Source organism: Carcharhinus amblyrhynchos, chromosome 3 (genome assembly GCF_965287045.1).
Source record: "Carcharhinus amblyrhynchos chromosome 3, sCarAmb.v2.hapA, whole genome shotgun sequence".
Lineage (NCBI taxonomy): Eukaryota > Metazoa > Chordata > Chondrichthyes > Carcharhiniformes > Carcharhinidae > Carcharhinus > Carcharhinus amblyrhynchos.
Genome location: NC_137326.1, coordinates 5,615,963 through 5,632,851, shown reverse-complemented (window position 1 = coordinate 5,632,851; position 16,889 = coordinate 5,615,963). Strand labels below are relative to the sequence as shown.

Genomic DNA, 16,889 nt, shown 5'->3' with positions numbered 1-16,889 from the left:
TGGAAACTTATAAAATTCTAACAGGATTAGACATGGTGGATTCTGAAAGAATTTTCCCTATGGTGCGGCGAGTGCAGAACTCGGGCTCATAGTTTGAGGATAAGGGGTAAACCTTTTAGAACTGAGGTGAGGAGAAATTTCTTCACCCAGAGGGTGGTGAATGTGTGGAATTCACTCCCACAGAAAGTAGTTGAGGCCAAAACATTGTGTAATTTCAAGCCCTCAGATATAGTTTTAAGGGCTAAGGGGATCAAGGAATATGGGAGGAAGAGGGGTGGATCAGGATATTGAATTTGATGATCAGCCATGATCAAAATGAACGGCGGAGCGGGCTCGGAGGGCCGAATGGCCTACTCCTGCTTCTAGTTTCTGTGTTTAATACAACCCGTGTCACTCTCTGAAGAGGAATCCTGGCCAATAAACTTCCCTCTTGAAGCTCACCATCAAACAAAAATCACTCAGCTTTCCTTGGCTACTTGTGGAACCCTCTCCTGCACAATTTGGCTGTCGCATTTGTATCCGTGATCTTAACTGCACATCTAAGGAGACACACTGGGGGCAGAATGCTTCAGAACGTTCCATGGATATCAAACGTCACTGTATAAAGCAGTTCATCCTTCTCCACACATGCTGAAGCCCGCATGTCACATTGTTTAGACACTGCTATTTCCAAACTTTTTTAAAAGCTCTGTCAGGGGTTGTGGATATCACTGGCTAGGGCAGCAGTTGTTGCCCATTCCGATGGAAGCACGATGGCATGGTGGTTAGCACCGCTGCTTCATAGTGCCAGGGATCCGGGTTCGATTCCCGGCTTGGATCACTGTCTGTATGGAGTCTGCACATTCTCCCCATGTCTGCGTGGGTTTCCTCTGAGTGTTCCGGTTTCCTCCCCACATTGTGAAAGACGTGCTGGTTAGGTGTGTTGACCTGAACCGATGCCAGACTGTGGCGACTTGAGGAATTTCACACTAACTTCATTGCAGCGTTAATGTAAGCCTTACTTGTGACTAATAAATAAACTTTGGCTTTAATTGCCCCTTGAACTGAGTGCCTCACTCAGAGCAACAATCAACCACATTGCTGTGGGTCTGGAGTCACATGTAGGCCAGACCGGGTAAGAATGGCAGATTTCCTTCCCTATAGGAACCAGATGTGTTTTTATGACAATCGGTGATAGTTGTCATGGTCACCATTGCTGAGACTAGCTTTATAATTCCCAGGTTTTTATTAATTGAATTCAAATTCCATCAGCTGCTGGGTTGGGATTTGAACCCGTGTCCCCAGGGCAGCAGTTTGGGCCTCTCGATTACCAGTCCAGTGACACTGCCACTCTGCCCCCACTTCCCACCTTCCTGGACAATTTGGGGAAAGACAATTTCCGGAAAAAGCTGATCGAGTTGTCATTCAGCCTCTCTTTCCTGGGAAGAAGCATTTGCAATATATCAAACTCCTCGAGCAATCTCATGAGACCAACAAACCAACTTATAAACATCGGAATCGAGGCAGGAGTTGGCCATTCGACCCCTCCAGCCCTGTTCTGCTGTTCACTGAGGTCACAGCTGATGTGACTGTGGCCTTAACTCCACTTTCTGCCTACCCCCCTGAATATCCTTCCAACTGCCTTGCTTTGTGACGTTCTAAAACACATTACAGCCAATGAAGTACTATTGAAGAGTGGTAACTGTCGTGATGTAAGGAACAGGGCAGCCAGTTTTTACACAGCACACACCACAGCCTCCCACAGACATCAATATGATACTGACCACACCAGCCATTTATAAACATGGGCAGAAAGTGAGTCACATCGAACAGGACATGATGACAATCTGCCATTCTTCAAAATAGTGCCGCACAATCATTATGTTCACCCAATGGACAGGGCACAATATTTTCACAATATCTTCTGAAAGACACCACCTTTGATACTGCAGCACTCCCTCAGCACTCCCCCAACACTGCAGCACTCCCTCAGCACTCCCCCAACACTGCAGCACTCCCTCAGCACTCCCCCAACACTGCAGCACTCCCTCAGCACTCCCCCAACACTGCAGCACTCCCTCAGCACTCCCCCAACACTGCAGCACTCACTCAGCACTCCCCCAACATTGCAGCACTCCCTCAACACTGCAGCACTCCCTCAGCACTCCCTCAACACTGCAGCACTCCCTCAGCACTCCCTCAACACTGCAGCACTCCCTCAACACTGCAGCACACCTTCAGCACTCCTTCAGCACTGCAGCAATCCCCTCAGCACTCCCTCAGAACTCCCTCAATATTGGAGCACTCCCTCAGCACTCTCGCAATACTGCAGCACTCCCTCAATACTCCCTCATTCCCTTACGACTCCCTCAGTACTGCAGCACTCCCTCAGTACTCCCTCAGCACTGCAGCACTCCCTCAGTACTCCCTCACTACTGCACTGGAGAATCAGCTGAGATTTTCACACTCGTGTGCCTCGAGGGGGACTTGAACCCACAACCCTTTGACTTTGAGGCGAGAGCATTATTCTCTAGGTCACATACCCGAGACGATAACGTATTTTCAGCACTGAATGTACTCTCCTGTTGGCAACGACTATCTCCACTACAAAGATGAGCTTTTATTTTGATTAATAGAATTCTCTTAATAATTGAAAATGCAAACTCAGTAATTACAGCGAGTGTTGAACTGCGATGTTGTGTCCCAGAGGGCTCAGCAATAATAGGCTAACTGAATTATTTAAATAAATACAGCACTGGAGTTTGTACTCTGGGAGTTGCCTTTGTGAGGCCTATGCAAATATTCTGTTTTATCTCAGTCATTCAACAAAATTGTTTGATGAAAAGAAAGTTTGCCCTGCACAAGTGGAAGAATGGAACTATTGATGGCTTTTATTTGTGATGAGCTAACCCCATGTACTGGTTAAGTAAAGCTTGTAACAAAGGAAACACAAAGAGTCATCCCACACTAAGTTCTTAACCCGATTTAGCTGGCTGGAGAGTCACAGGATCGATGGTTCAGTTACCCCGATGACAGGTTCAAAGCTGGGATTGTGCAGCACGCCACAGCATAAGACTTCAGCCAAGAGGCGCAGGGCCTACAGAAAGCAGCAGGCCCCACTGTGAGCCACACAAGGCTGCCTACTCTCCAGCATGGTCCCGGAATGTCCAGGAGCTAAAGGCTAACATCCAGGACGCTGCTGCGGGCAGTGCACCGGTCACTGAAAGTAAGCATGCAAGTGGTAAAGAAGGCAAATGGTACATTGGCCTTCATAGTGAGTGGATTCAAGTACAGGAGCAGGGATGTGTTGTTGCCATTGTACAGGACCTTGGTGAGGCCATACCTAGGGTATGGTGTGTAGTTTTGGTCTCCTTTTCTGAGGACAGATGTTCTTGCTCTTGAGAGAGTGCAGCGAAGGTTTACCAGGCTGATCCCGGGGATGGCGGGACTGATGTATGAGGAGAGATTGACTAGGTTGGGATTGTTTTCGCTGGAGTTCAGACAAATGTGGGAGCATCTCATAGAGACTTATAAAATTCTATCAGGATTAGACAGGGTAGATGCAGGGAGGATATTTCCGATGGTGGGGGATTCTAGAACCAGGGGTCACAGTCTGAGGATTCAGGGTAGACCATTTAATGATGGAGATGAGGAGACATTTCTTCACTTGCGAGCCTGTGGAATTCATTACCACAGGAAGTAGTTGATGCCAAAACATTGAATGTATTCAAGAGGAGGCTGGATATAGCACTTGGGGCGAAGGGAATCCAAGGTTATGGGGAGAAAGCAGGATTAGGCTATTGAGTTGGACAATCAGCCATGATTATAATGAATGGTGGAGCAGGCTCGAAGGGCTGAATGGCCTCCTCCTGCTCCTATCTTCTATGTTTCATCTTCTATGGAAGATCAAATGAGCGCAGATGAATTTCAAATTCTCAAACGGCCAATTTTTAAAATTTTTTCATGGGATTTTGGTAGATAAACCAGGGCAGGACTTACTCAGTTAATGGTAGGGCGTTGGGGAGAGTTATCAAACAAAGAGATCTAGGGGTACAGGTTCACAGCTCCTTGAAAGTGGAAACACAGGTGGACAGAATGGTGAAGAAGGCATTCGGCATACTTGGTTTCATTGGTCAGAACACTGAATACAGGAGTTGGGATGTCTTGTTGAAGTTGTACAAGACATTGGCAAGGCCACACTTGGAATACTGTGCACAGTTCTGAACACCCTATTATAGAAAGGATATTATTAAACTAGAAAGAGCGCAGAAAAGATTTACTAGGATACTACCGGGATTTGATGATTTGAATTATAAAGAAAGGCTGGATAGGCTAGCATTTTTTCTCTGGAGCGTAGGAGGCTTTGGGGTGATCTTATAGAGATCTATAAAATAATGAGGGGCACAGATCAGCTAGATAGTCTATATCTTTTCCCAAAGGTAGAGGAGTCTACAAGTAGACGGCATAGGTTTAAGGTGAGAGGAGAGATGATGAGTATCTGGAACAAGCTGCCAGTGGTAATAGTAGAGATGAGTACAATTTTGTCTTTTAGAAAGCATTTAGATAGTTACATGAGTAAGATGGGTATAGAGGGACATAGGCCAAATACGAGCAATTGGGAATAGCTTACTGGTAAAATCTGGGCGGCATGAACAAGATGGGCCATAGGGCCTGTTTCCATGCTGTAAACTTCTATGACCCTATGTGGCAGCATTTATTGTCCATCTCTAATTGCCCTCAAGAAGGTGGTGGTGAGCTGCCATCTTGAATCACTGCAGTCCACTCGGTGTAGGTACACGCACAGTGCTGTTAGGGATGGAGTTCCAAGAATTTGACCTAGCAACAGTGACGGAACAGCCGATATATTTCCAAGTCAGGATGGTGAGTGACTCAGTGGGGAACCTTCAGGTAGTGGTGTTTCTATATGAGTGTTTAGTTTTGGATAGTGCTCTCTAAGGAATTTTGGTGAGTTCCTTTTTTTAAAATTCTTTCACAGGATGTGGGTGTCGCTGGCTAGGCCTGTATTTATTGCCCATTCCTTAATTGCCCCTTGAAAATATGGTGGTGAGCCACCACCTTGAACCGCTGCAGTCCGTATGAGTTTGCATGTTCTCTCCGTGTCTGTGTGGGTTTCCTCCGGGTGCTCCAGTCTCCTCCCACAGTCCAAAAGACGTGCTGGTTAGGTGCATTGGCCATGCTAAGTTCTCCCCCAGTGTACCCGAACGGATGCCAGGGTGTGGCAACTAGGGGATTTTCACAGTGACCAGCATATCTTTCAGACAGTGGGAGGAAATCAGAGCAAGATTAGAATTGAACTTGGGTCCTCGGAGCTGTGAGGTCGCAGTGCTGACCACTGTGCCAGTAGGAAGACATTTCAATGGGGGAAGAGGGGCTGAAGAAGGCTCATGGGAAGCACAGATATCCCCGTAACCCTTACGCATTTATCCAGCTAATCAACCTAACCCGCACATCTTTGGACTGTGGGAGGAAACCGGAGCACCCGGAGGAAACCCATGCAGACACGGAGAGAACGTGCAAACTCCACACAGACGGTGACCCAAGGCTGGAATTGAACCCCGATCCCTGGCGCTGTGAGGCAGCAGTGCTGACCTCTGTACCCCTGAGCTGCCCATCCGTTTTAGCAATATGGTTGACTGTCAACTGTCCCGTGAACAAGGGCAACTAGGGACGGGCAATAAATGCTGGCCAGCCAGCGATGCCCATGTCTCACGAATGAATAAAAAACCCTTCAAATTCCAATCGGGAAGGCTGAAATGACTCAAAGATGTGTGGCACGATTCAGCACAAATGAGCTTTGGGAAATAGGATAGTGCCGCATTCCGAACCAAAGATTAGGAATGGGAAACAGCAGTGAAGTAGAGAGAAGAATAGACAGACCATGTTCAATAAAATATAAAGTTTACTTATTAGCGTCACAAGTAGGCTTCCATTAACACTGCAATGAAGTTACTGTGAAAATCCTCTAGTTGCCACACTCCAGCGCCTGTTCGGGTACACTGAGGGAGAATTTTAGCATCAACAAAAGCACCTAACTAGCACGTCTTTCGGACTGTGGGAGGAAACCAGAGCATCTGGTGGAAACCCACGAGATGCTGGGAGAACGTGCAGAGTCTGCGCAGACAGTGATCCAAGCCGGGAATCGAGCCTGGGTCCCTGGGGCTGTGAGGCAGCAGTACTAACCACTGTGCAGCACCACGGAATGGATTCTGGTGGGAATCGACAGAAACAAGTACCTCTGACATTGACTAAACACGAGATCCACACAAACTACAAAGACCATTTGTTCCCCAGACACTGGATCAACAATCTTCCTTCCCAAGGACAATCCCACAGTAGAAGCTGCCAAGGGAAATAGTCACAGCCTCATCGCTGGGAATCTTCAAGATCCATCTTTAGATTATTTCCAGGACTACAATCTCAGCCTGGTCACTCCTGATTTAGCACACGCTACCCATGCAGATGTTAGCAGAATACAGATATTATCTGTGAAGCTGAAGTTTGGGCAGCAGCACAGGGACACAGTGGTTAGCACTGCTGCCTCGCAGTGCCAGGGAACCTGGTTCAATTCCAGCTTCGGGTCACTGTCTGGGTGGAGTTTACATGTTTTTCCCCGTGTCTGCATGGGTTTCCCCGCTGTGCTCCGGTTTCCTCCCACACTCCAAAGATGTGCAAGTTAGGTGGCTTGGCCATGGTAAAAGCGTGGGGATATGGGGATAGGGCCTGGTTAAAATGCTCTGTTGGAGAGTCCGTGCAGACTCGATGAGCCGAATGGTCTCCCTTCCGCACTGTGGGGATTCTATGATCAACGAAAGCAGAAGTTCATAGCCTCTGTATTATCTTAACTCACTTCATGTGGGAGGGATAGAACCACAAACCAGAGAGTTCCCTCCCCAGTGGGACCCTGAAGATAGCGTGCGCCTTCTTGAGATCAACCAGTGCGCAGAGGCTTGGGATTGCTCTGGTATGTGTGGCTCCGCCCCATTCCTGGAGAATTTCACTGAAGCGTTCCATCAACAATAAAACACACTTCAGGAAATCCGCGGATACAATTTCATCTCCAATTACAAGGATTCAATATTAATTAGTGCATTCATGCCTTTCGATGTGGTTGGCATGATTCTCGATGTTGTGCCAGCTGCTTGCATGCTGCATGCATGCTCCGTGGTGGATGTTTCTGGCCAGGGTTCACCACAGTTGGTTGTCTGAACAGTACATTGATCAGGACTGCCAGCTACCATCGGAGATCCCACTGTCGCCATGTCAACAAGACAACTTCCCATACAGAACCAGTGAGGATCATAGATAGAATCCCTACAGTGCAGAAGGAGGCCATTCAGCCCATCGAGCCTGCACCGACCACAATCCCACCCAAGCCCTACCCCCATGCATTTACCCTAACTAACCCTCTGCCATTGAGGGGCAATTTACTACGGCCAATCCACCTAACCCGCACATCTTTGGTCTGTGGGAGGAAACCCTTCTTATATGACAAGCTCTTCATTTCAGGGATCATTCTTGTGAATCTCCTCTGGATCCCCTCCAAGACCAGCACATCCTTCCTTGGGTATGGGGCCCAAAACAATATTCCAAAAGAGGTCTGACCAGAACCTTATACAGCCTCAGCAGTACATCCTGCTCTTGTATTCTGGCCCTCTAGAAATGAAAGCTAACATTGTATTTGCCTTCCTAACTGCCCATTGAACCTGCACATTAACCTTAAGATAGTCCTGAACCAAGACTCCAAAGTCCCTTTGTGCTTCAGGTTTCTAAAACCTCACCCCCTTTAGAAAATAGCTTATGCCTCTATTCTTACCAAAGTGCATAACCTCACATTTTCCCACACTGTATTCCATCTGCCACTTCTTTGCCCACTCTCCTAACCTGTCCAAGTCCTTCTGCAGCCTCCCCACTTCCTCAACATCACCTGTCCCTCTACCTACCTTTGCATCACCAACAAATTTACCAACCATGCCCTCAGTTTCATCTACCAGATCATTAATGTATATAGCGAAAAGTTGAGTTGCAAAAAGCTAGCAGGCAGGTCCAACAAGTAGATAAGAAGGCAAATGGCATTTTGGCCTTTATCGCAAGAAACTACAAAAGGTCGTGAATGTAGCCCAAACCATCACGTAAACCAGCCTCCCATCAATTCACTTCCCTCTGCCTTGACAAAGCAGCCAGCATAATTATGGACCCCACACACCAAGGAAATTCTCTCTTCCATCTTCTTCCATCTGGAGAAAGATACAAAAGTCTGAGGTCACGTACCAACCGACTCAAGAACAGCTTCTTCCCTACTGCCATCAGACTTTTGAATTGACTTACGCTGCATTAAGTTTCTACACCCTAGCTATGACTGTAACACTACATTCTGCACCCTCTCCTTTCCTTCTCTACGTATGGTATACTTTGTCTGTATAGTGCAAGAAGCAATAATTTTCACTGTATGTTAATACATGTGACAATAATAAATCAAATCAAATTATTGCAAAGGGGTTGGAGTTTAAAAATAGGAAGGTTTCTTGCAATTGTACAGAGTGTTGGTGAGGCCTCTCCTGGAGTACTACATACAGTATTGATCCCCAATCTGAGATGAGAATTTTTAAAATCGCGAGTGTGTGTCGGGATGGACAGAGCGTAAAGTTAACAAAGGCAAAATAAAATGCGAGGTCCACAAACACGGGAGAAACAGCCAATAAGGTCGGGAAAGCAGTGTCAGCTCAGGAGTGGTCCCGTTTAACTGCGGCAAGTGGTGACGATTTAGCAAAGCATGTCCCTGGGAGGGGCAGAGTGGGCAGGGGGCTGTTCTTGGGCAGGTTGGAGCAGGGGGCAAGACACTCAGCACGGTTAACATGGTGAATGAGGGGCAAATTGGGGATTTACGATTCCGTTTGAATATTTATGAATGGGGATTATTCGTCAGAAAGCACATCCCAGGCACCAGGGAGGTGAAATGTTCAGCTGAACCACACTCCTCCCATCTGACTGAGCCTTACGCAGCCGCCCTCGCTGTTCCCATCTGCCAACGAGTTCAGGCAGCTAATGGGGATTTCTCGCCTCAGACACCACATTGCTGTGTTTAATTAGACCACGTGTAGACACAATGCAAAAGGTTAGTGTAAGAGAATTAATGACTAGCAGCTGAAATCCTGCGTCCGTGCTCACTGGCGATTTAATATATTAAAAAAAAATCTGTCCCCGTTTCCCCCCGGGTTCCGCTCCAGAACTTACACATTCTTCACTCTCACTCTGACAGTCAGCAAACGCAGAGTGAGGCGATGTTACACACCAGAGCGAGGGAGGAAGGCGAGGCAGCAGGATGAGGGCAGACATAGGATCTGAGACCAGGTGAGAGAGAGAGAGAGAGGGTGGGGAGCGAGAGGGTGGGGAGCGAGAGGAAGGGCAGAGTGTGAGGTGGGGGGGTGGGGGGGGAGGTAAGAGTGTGAGGGGGCAGAGTGTGGGGACAAGGAGAGGAAGAAGGGACAGAGAGGGAGTGAACGGGAGGGGGAGGAGAGAGTGAGCGGGAGGGGGAGGAGAGAGTGAGTGTGAGGGGAGGAAAGAGTGAGCGTGATGGGAAAGAGGGAGGGAGAGCGAGGGGAGGGAGGGAGCAAGTGTGAGGGTAAGGAGGGAGTGAGCGGGAGGGATGAACAGAGCGAGCGTGAGGGGGAGGAGGGAGTGAGTGTGAGGGGTAAGGGAGACCACCCGGAGGAAACCCATGCAGGCACAGGGAGAATGTGCAGACACCACACAGACAGTGACCCAAGCCGGGAATCGAACCCAGGTCCCCGATGCTGTGAAGCAGCAGTGCTAACCACTGTGCTATCATACTGTCCATTTCCTCCCACTGTCCAAATATATGCTGGTTAGATTTATTAGCCGTGGCAAATGTGCGGGGTTATGGGGAGACAGTCTGTGTGAGATAGTCTGTCAGAGAGTCAGTACACACTCAATGGGCCAAATGGCCTTGTTCTGCTCTGCAGAGATTCTAGATTCTAAATAAAGATTGCAGAGTAAACTTGTGCACACCATGGATTCCACGCGATTCCATTTAAAAAGGGAGACTTCATTTGGTCTGCGTGTCTGGGCTGCTTCTTCCGTAACCATTGATATTGGCAGGAAATATTGTACACTGTAATACTGAACACATTTATCTGATCAAGTCAGCTGAATTAAATGTAGGAAAGAATCAGCACTGTTTTGAACTGCGGTTTCCCACTATCGGGAGATTGACTGATTAGAAAATGCACTGAACGATCTTCTGATTATTTTTTTAAAACTCTGCGCTTAAAAAAAAATCTATAACATAACAGCAAATGGCAGTCAGCGAATCGAAAAGGCAGAGGGTCTAATTTCCAAAAGATCTTTACCCCCAAACTGTATTAGACAAACATGAAAAATGGGAGCAGGAGTAGCACGGTGGCACAGTGGTTAGCACTGCTGCCTCGCAGTGCCAGGGACCCGGGTTCGATTCCCGGCTTGGGTCGCTGCCTGTGTGGAGTTTGCATGTTCTCCCCGTCTCTGCGTGGGTTTCCACCAGATGCTCCAGTTTCCTCCCACTGTCCAAAGGGTGCGGGTTAGGTGGATTGACCGTGCTAAATTGCCCCTTAGTGTCAGGGGGACGAGCTGGCGTAAATGCGTAGGGTTGTGGGGATAAGGCCTGGGTGGGATTGTGGTTGGTGCAGACTCAATGGGCTGACTGGCCTCCTTCTGCACTGTCGGGGTTCTCTGATTCAGCCCTTTGAGCTCCATTGTTCATTGTGACCGTGGCTGATCTTCCTGCGCAGATGGCTGGCAGGGGTATACGCAGACATCTTCAATCTCTCTTTACAACAATCTGAGGTCGCTATCTGCTTCAAGGAGACGTCCATCATTCCAATACAAAGAAAAGCCAAGCAGTGTGCCTTAATGACTCCCGGCCGGTGGCTCTGACATCCATCATTATGAAGCGCTTCAAAAGGCTAGTCATGGCATGAATCAATTCCAGCCTCCTGGACTATCTGGATCCACTACAGTTTGCCTACCACAGCAAGAGGTCCACAGCAGATGCCATCTCCCTGGCCCTGCACTCATCCCTGGAACACCGAGATAACAAAGACACCTCTGTCAGACTCCTATTTATTGACTACAGCTCAGCCTTCAACACCAATATTCCCACAAATTCCATGGTCTGGGCCTCAGCTCCTCCCTCTGTGACTGGATCCTGAACTTCCTAATCCACAGACCACAATCAGTAAGGATAGATAACAACACCTCCTCCACAATCATCCTCAACACTGGTGCCCCACAAGGCTGTGTTCTCAGCCCTGTACTATACTCCTTATACACCCATGACCGTGCGACCAAATTCCCCTCCAATTCAATTCATAAATTTGCTAATGACACCATGGTAATGGGTCGGATCTCAAACAATGGTGAGACAGAGTACAGGAATGAGATCGACAATCTGGTGAACTGGTGCAGCGAAAATAATCTCTCCCTCAATGTCAACAAAACGAAGGAGATTGTTATCAACTGCAGGAAGCATAGGAGAACATGTCCCTGTCCACATCAACAGGGATGAAGTGGAAAGGGTTGAGAGCTTCGCACTCTTAGGTGTCCAGATCACCAACAACCTGCCATGGTCCCCCCATGCCGACACTATAGTTAAAAAAGCCCACCAATGCTTCTACTTTCTCAGAAGACTAAGGAAATTTGCATGTCAGCAAAGACTCTCACCGACTTTTACAGATGCGTTCTTTCTGGCTGTATGACAGCTTGGTAAGGCTTCTGCTCTGCCCAAGACTGCAAGAAACTACCCAAGAATGTTGTCCAATCCATCACGCAAACCAGCCTCCCATCCATTGACTCTGTCTACACTTCCCACTGCCTTGGCAAAGTAGCCAGCATTAGTTAGGAGCCCACGCACCCCAGACATTCTCTCTTCCGCCTTCTTCAGTTGGTCAGTTGGGAAAAACATGCAAAGATTTGAGGTCACATACCAACCGACTCAAGAACAGCTTTTTCCCTGCTGCTGTCAGGCTTTTCAGTGCACCTACCTTGCATTAATTTGATCTTTCTCTACACCCTAGCTATGACTGTAACACTACATTCTGCACTGTCTCGTTTCCTTCTCTATAAATGGTATGCTTTGTCTGTGAAGCGCAGAAGAAACAATAATTTTAACCGTATACTAATGTGACAATAATAAATCAAATCAATAGCCTAATCCTGCCTTCTTCCCATATCCTTTGATCCCCTTCACCCCAAAGCTATATCTAATTCCTTGAAAATGTACAATAGAATCACAGCATCTGCAGTGCAGAAGGAAGCCATTCGGCCCATCGAGCCAGCGCTGACAACAATCCAGGCCCTATTTCCCTAACCCCATATATTTACCCTGTTAATCACCCCGGCACTGAGGGGCAATTCATCACGGCCAATCAACCTAATCTGCACACCTCTGGACTGTGGAAGGAAACTGGAATACCCAGAGGAAACCCATGCAGACACAGGGAGAATGTGCATACTCCGTACAGACGCTGACCTGAGGCCAGAATTGAGCCTGAGCCCCTGGTGCTGTGAAGCAACAGAGCTAACCACTGTGCCATCGTGCCACCCCAATGTTTTGGTCTCAACTGTTTCCTGTGGTAGTGAATTCTAACAGCTGACCACTTCCTGGATGAAGAAATTTCTCTGCATCTCTGTCCCACCATCCAGGACACCGTTCCTGCATCTACCCTGTCTAGACCTGTTAGAATTTTATGTTTCTAGGAGCTCCCCTTCACTCTTTAGAACTCCAGTGAATATAATCCTAACCGATTCAACCTCTGCTCATACATCAGTCCTGCCATCCCAAGAATAAACCTTCTCTGCATTACCTCAAGAACAAGAACACCCTTCCTCAGAAAAGGAGACCACAACTGCACACAATAATCCAGGTGTGGCCTCACCAAGGCCCTGTATAATTGCAGCAACACATCCCTGCTCCTGTACTCGAAACCTCTTTCTGGTTGCCTCATTACAAGAAGGATGTGGAAGCTATTGAGAGGGTGCAGAGGAGATTTACAAGGATGCTGCCTGGATTGGGTGGTATGCCTTATGAGGATAGGTTGAGGGAGCTCGGTCTTTTCTCCTTAGAGAGACGAAGGACGAGAAGTGACCTGATAGAGGTGTGTATGATGTTGAGAGGTATTGATCAGGTGGATTCTCAGAGGCTATTTCCCAGGGCTGAAATGGTCGCTATGAGAGGACACAGGTTTAAGGTGCTGGGGAGTAGGTACAGAGGGGATGTCAGGGGTGAGTTTTTCACTCAGAGGGTGGTGAGTGAGTGGAATCGGTTGTCATCGGTGGTGGTGGAGACAAATTCGATAGGGTCTTTTAAGAGACTTCTGGATGAGTACATGGGACTTAATAGGATTGAGGGTTACAGGTAAGCCTAGTAGGTAGAGATATGATCGGTGTAACTTGTGGGCCGAAGGGCCTGTTTGTGCTGTAGTTTTTCTATGTTCTATGAAGGCCAACATACAATTTGCCTTCTCCACCGCCTGTTGTGCCTGCATGCTTAGCTTCAGTGGCTGGTGTACGAGGACACCCAGGTCTCGCTGCACATTCCCCTCTCCCAATTTATGGCTATTCAGATAATAATCTGCCTTCCTGTCTTTATTACCAAAATGGAGAACCTCACATTTATCCACATCATGCCGCACTGCCATGCATTTACCCACTCACTCAGTCTGTCCAAATCCACAGGAGCTTTGGAAGCAGCACTTTAACATCAAGTTGCAAAACATGATATTGGGAGCAGGTGGTCAAATCGCGGTCAGAGAGTTGCGAAAGAGTGTCTTACAGGAGGAAAGTGAGGTGGAGAGGGGGCGATATGGCTGGAGGGAATTCCGTAGATTTGGTCCCAGTCTGAGAGTGTGATGGAGACAGATTCACACAGCGAGTGGTTCGGATCTGGAATGCACTGTCTGAGCGTGTGGTGGAGACAGATTCACACAGCGGGTGGTTCGGATCTGGAATGCACTGTCTGAGCGTGTGGTGGAGACAGATTCACACAGCGGGTGGTTCGGATCTGGAATGCACTGTCTGAGCGTGTGGTGGAGACAGATTCACACAGCGGGTGGTTCGGATCTGGAATGCACTGTCTGAGCGTGTGGTGGAGACAGATTCAATCAAGGCATTTAAAAGGGAATTAGACTATCATTCGAAAAGGAAGAGTGTACAAAGTTACGGGAAGAAGGCAGAAGAATGGCATGAGGTAAGTTGCTCATTCGGAGAACCAGTGCAGACACAGTGGGCTGAATGGCCTTCTTCTGTGCTATGGCAATTCTGTGAGGTTTATCGGGTATAGGGCATTATCACAGACAGAGGCAGAGGTTTGAAAACAAGGATGAGAATTTCAAAATCAGGTCAAGGCTTAACCCGAGGACCAGTGAGCTGAGGGGGTGCTGGGTGAACAAGAGTTTAGAAACAGGCGGCAGGACTTCAGATAGCCTTCAGCTTACAAAGGGTGGGACCTGGGAGATGAGCAGGGACTGTCGCGGTACCCAGGAGCTTTGCTTGATTTCCTACGAGAGCGACATTCTAGAATGTTCCATGAATCAGCGGCAGGATTTCTCTTTCTTGGGCAGCCAGAGTTTGGGACAATGGTTGCGACATGGCAAATCCCTGTCCTTCACCTCGTGTTCAATAGTGATGTGAGGCACCATCTTAGACACATCCCCACTGGAAACTGGCCAGCAGAGTGTTGTGATCACGTGTGTGTAAAAATACACATTTAACATTCAATTCTCCTGGGAGCACAGGAACCAGAAGTTCATATCTCAATTCCCACGATATTATCGTGCCTGCATTATTCCCACCCTGACAGCACCCACAAAGCCTCAAATATTCATCAGTGTGGCAATAGCGTTAGATGGTGGATTAATTACTCAATCCGGTGAATTTAAGGGCAGCAAAGGTGGCACAGTGGTGACACTGCTGCCTCAGAGCTGGTCTGATTAGTAAGTTTGCAGGCGACGCAAAAATTGCTTGCAGATAGTGAAGAGAATTGTCAGAGGATACAGCAAGGTTGGAGACTCGGGCGGAGGAATAGCAGATGGAATTTAATCCGGACAAATGTGAGGTAATGAATTTTGGAAGGTCCAATGCATGTAGGAACTATACAGTAAAATACGATTTGATTTGATTTACTATTGTCGCATGTAGGAACATACAGTGAAAAATATTGTTTCTTGCGCGCTATACAAACAAAACATACCATTCATAGAGAAGGAAACGAGAGAGTGCAGAATGGAGTGTTGCAAGGGCTTAGAGAAGCATCAACTTAAATTGAATTAAAGCATTGTCAGACAGTTTAAAAGAGTTAGAATGAAGTTTTAGAAGCATAGAACGAGAGTAAAAGATAGAATTAGAGGGTACGCTGGGCACAGTTTGCAAGAAGTTGCCTCGCTCCAGCACCACCTTGGAGGTGGCTAATGATAGAAACTTTAAAAGCATTGACAGGCAGAGAGAACATAAGAACATAAGAAATAGGAGCAGGAGTAGGCCAACGAGCCCTTCGAGCCTGCCCCGCCATTCAATAAGATCATGGCTGATCTGTCGTGGCTCAGTTCCACATTCCTGCCCTCACCCCATAACCCTTAATCCCCTCGCTTATCAAAAACCTATCAACCCGCGTCTTAAAAATATTTAGCGAGGCAGCCTCCACCACCTCAATGGGCAGAGAATTCCAGAGATTCACCACCCTTTGAGTGAAGAAGTTCCTCCTCAACTCTGTTCTAAACCGCCCCCCCCTTTATCTTGAGGCTGTGCCCCCTAGTCCTACTATCCTTTCTGAGCGGGAAGAGCTTCTCCACCTCTATCCTATCCATCCCATTCATCATCTTATACGTCTCAATGAGATCTCCCCTCATTCTTCTAAACTCTAACGAGTACAAGCCTAATTTATTCAGCCTCTCCTCATAGCTCAATCCCCTCAACTCCGGCATCAGCCTAGTAAACCTCCTCTGCACTCCCTCCAAGGCCAAAATATCCTTGCATAAGTACGGCGCCCAAAACTGCACACAGTACTCCAGCTGCAGCCTCACCAATGCCCTATACAGCCGCAGCAAGACCTCCCTACTTTTATATTCAATCCCCCTCGCGATGAAGGCCAGCATCCCATTTGCCTTCCTGACCACCTGCTGCACCTGCAAGCTGGGTTTTTGTGACTCATGCACAAGGACCCTGAGGTCCCTCTGCACCGTCGCCTGCTGCAGTTTTTTGCCCCATAAGTAATAGTCCTTCCTACCATTATTCCTACCAAGTGGACCACCTCGCACTTGCCAACATTAAATTCCATTTGCCATTTCCTGGCCCATTCGCCCAGCCTATCTAGATCCTTCTGTAGACTCTCCCCACCCTCCGCACAATTTGCCTTTCCACCAATTTTGGTGTCATCAGCAAATTTCAACACCCTACACTCGGTTCCCTCCTCCAGATCATCTATATAAATGGTAAATAGCTGAGGCCCCAGCACCGACCCCTGGGGCACTCCACTAGTCACCATCCGCCAATCCGAATAGCACCCATTGACCCCCACTCTCTGCCTCCTATTTGACAACCAGTCCTCTATCTACGCTAACACCCTACCCCCAACTCCATGCCCCCTTACCTTCTGCAATAACCTCTTGTGAGGTACCTTGTCAAATGCCTTCTGAAAATCCAGAAAGACCACATCCACCGGCTCTCCTCTATCCACCGCCCTAGACACATCCTCATAGAACTCCAGTAAATTTGTCAGACACGACTTCCCTTTAATGAAACCGTGCTGCGTCCGCTCTATCAAGCAATTGCCTTCAAGATGCCTCGCAATTTCCTCCTTAATGACGGATTCTAACATTTTACCTACCACAGACGTTAAACTA

At 47.8% G+C, this 16,889-nt stretch overlaps 1 protein-coding gene across 2 annotated transcripts in view; it reads right to left on the bottom strand.

Annotated features, from left to right (window-relative positions):
- The window catches only part of LOC145363348 (plexin-A1-like), a 506,974-nt gene that overhangs the window by 406,149 nt on the left and 83,936 nt on the right, over positions 1-16,889 (bottom strand). The window lies entirely within an intron of this gene.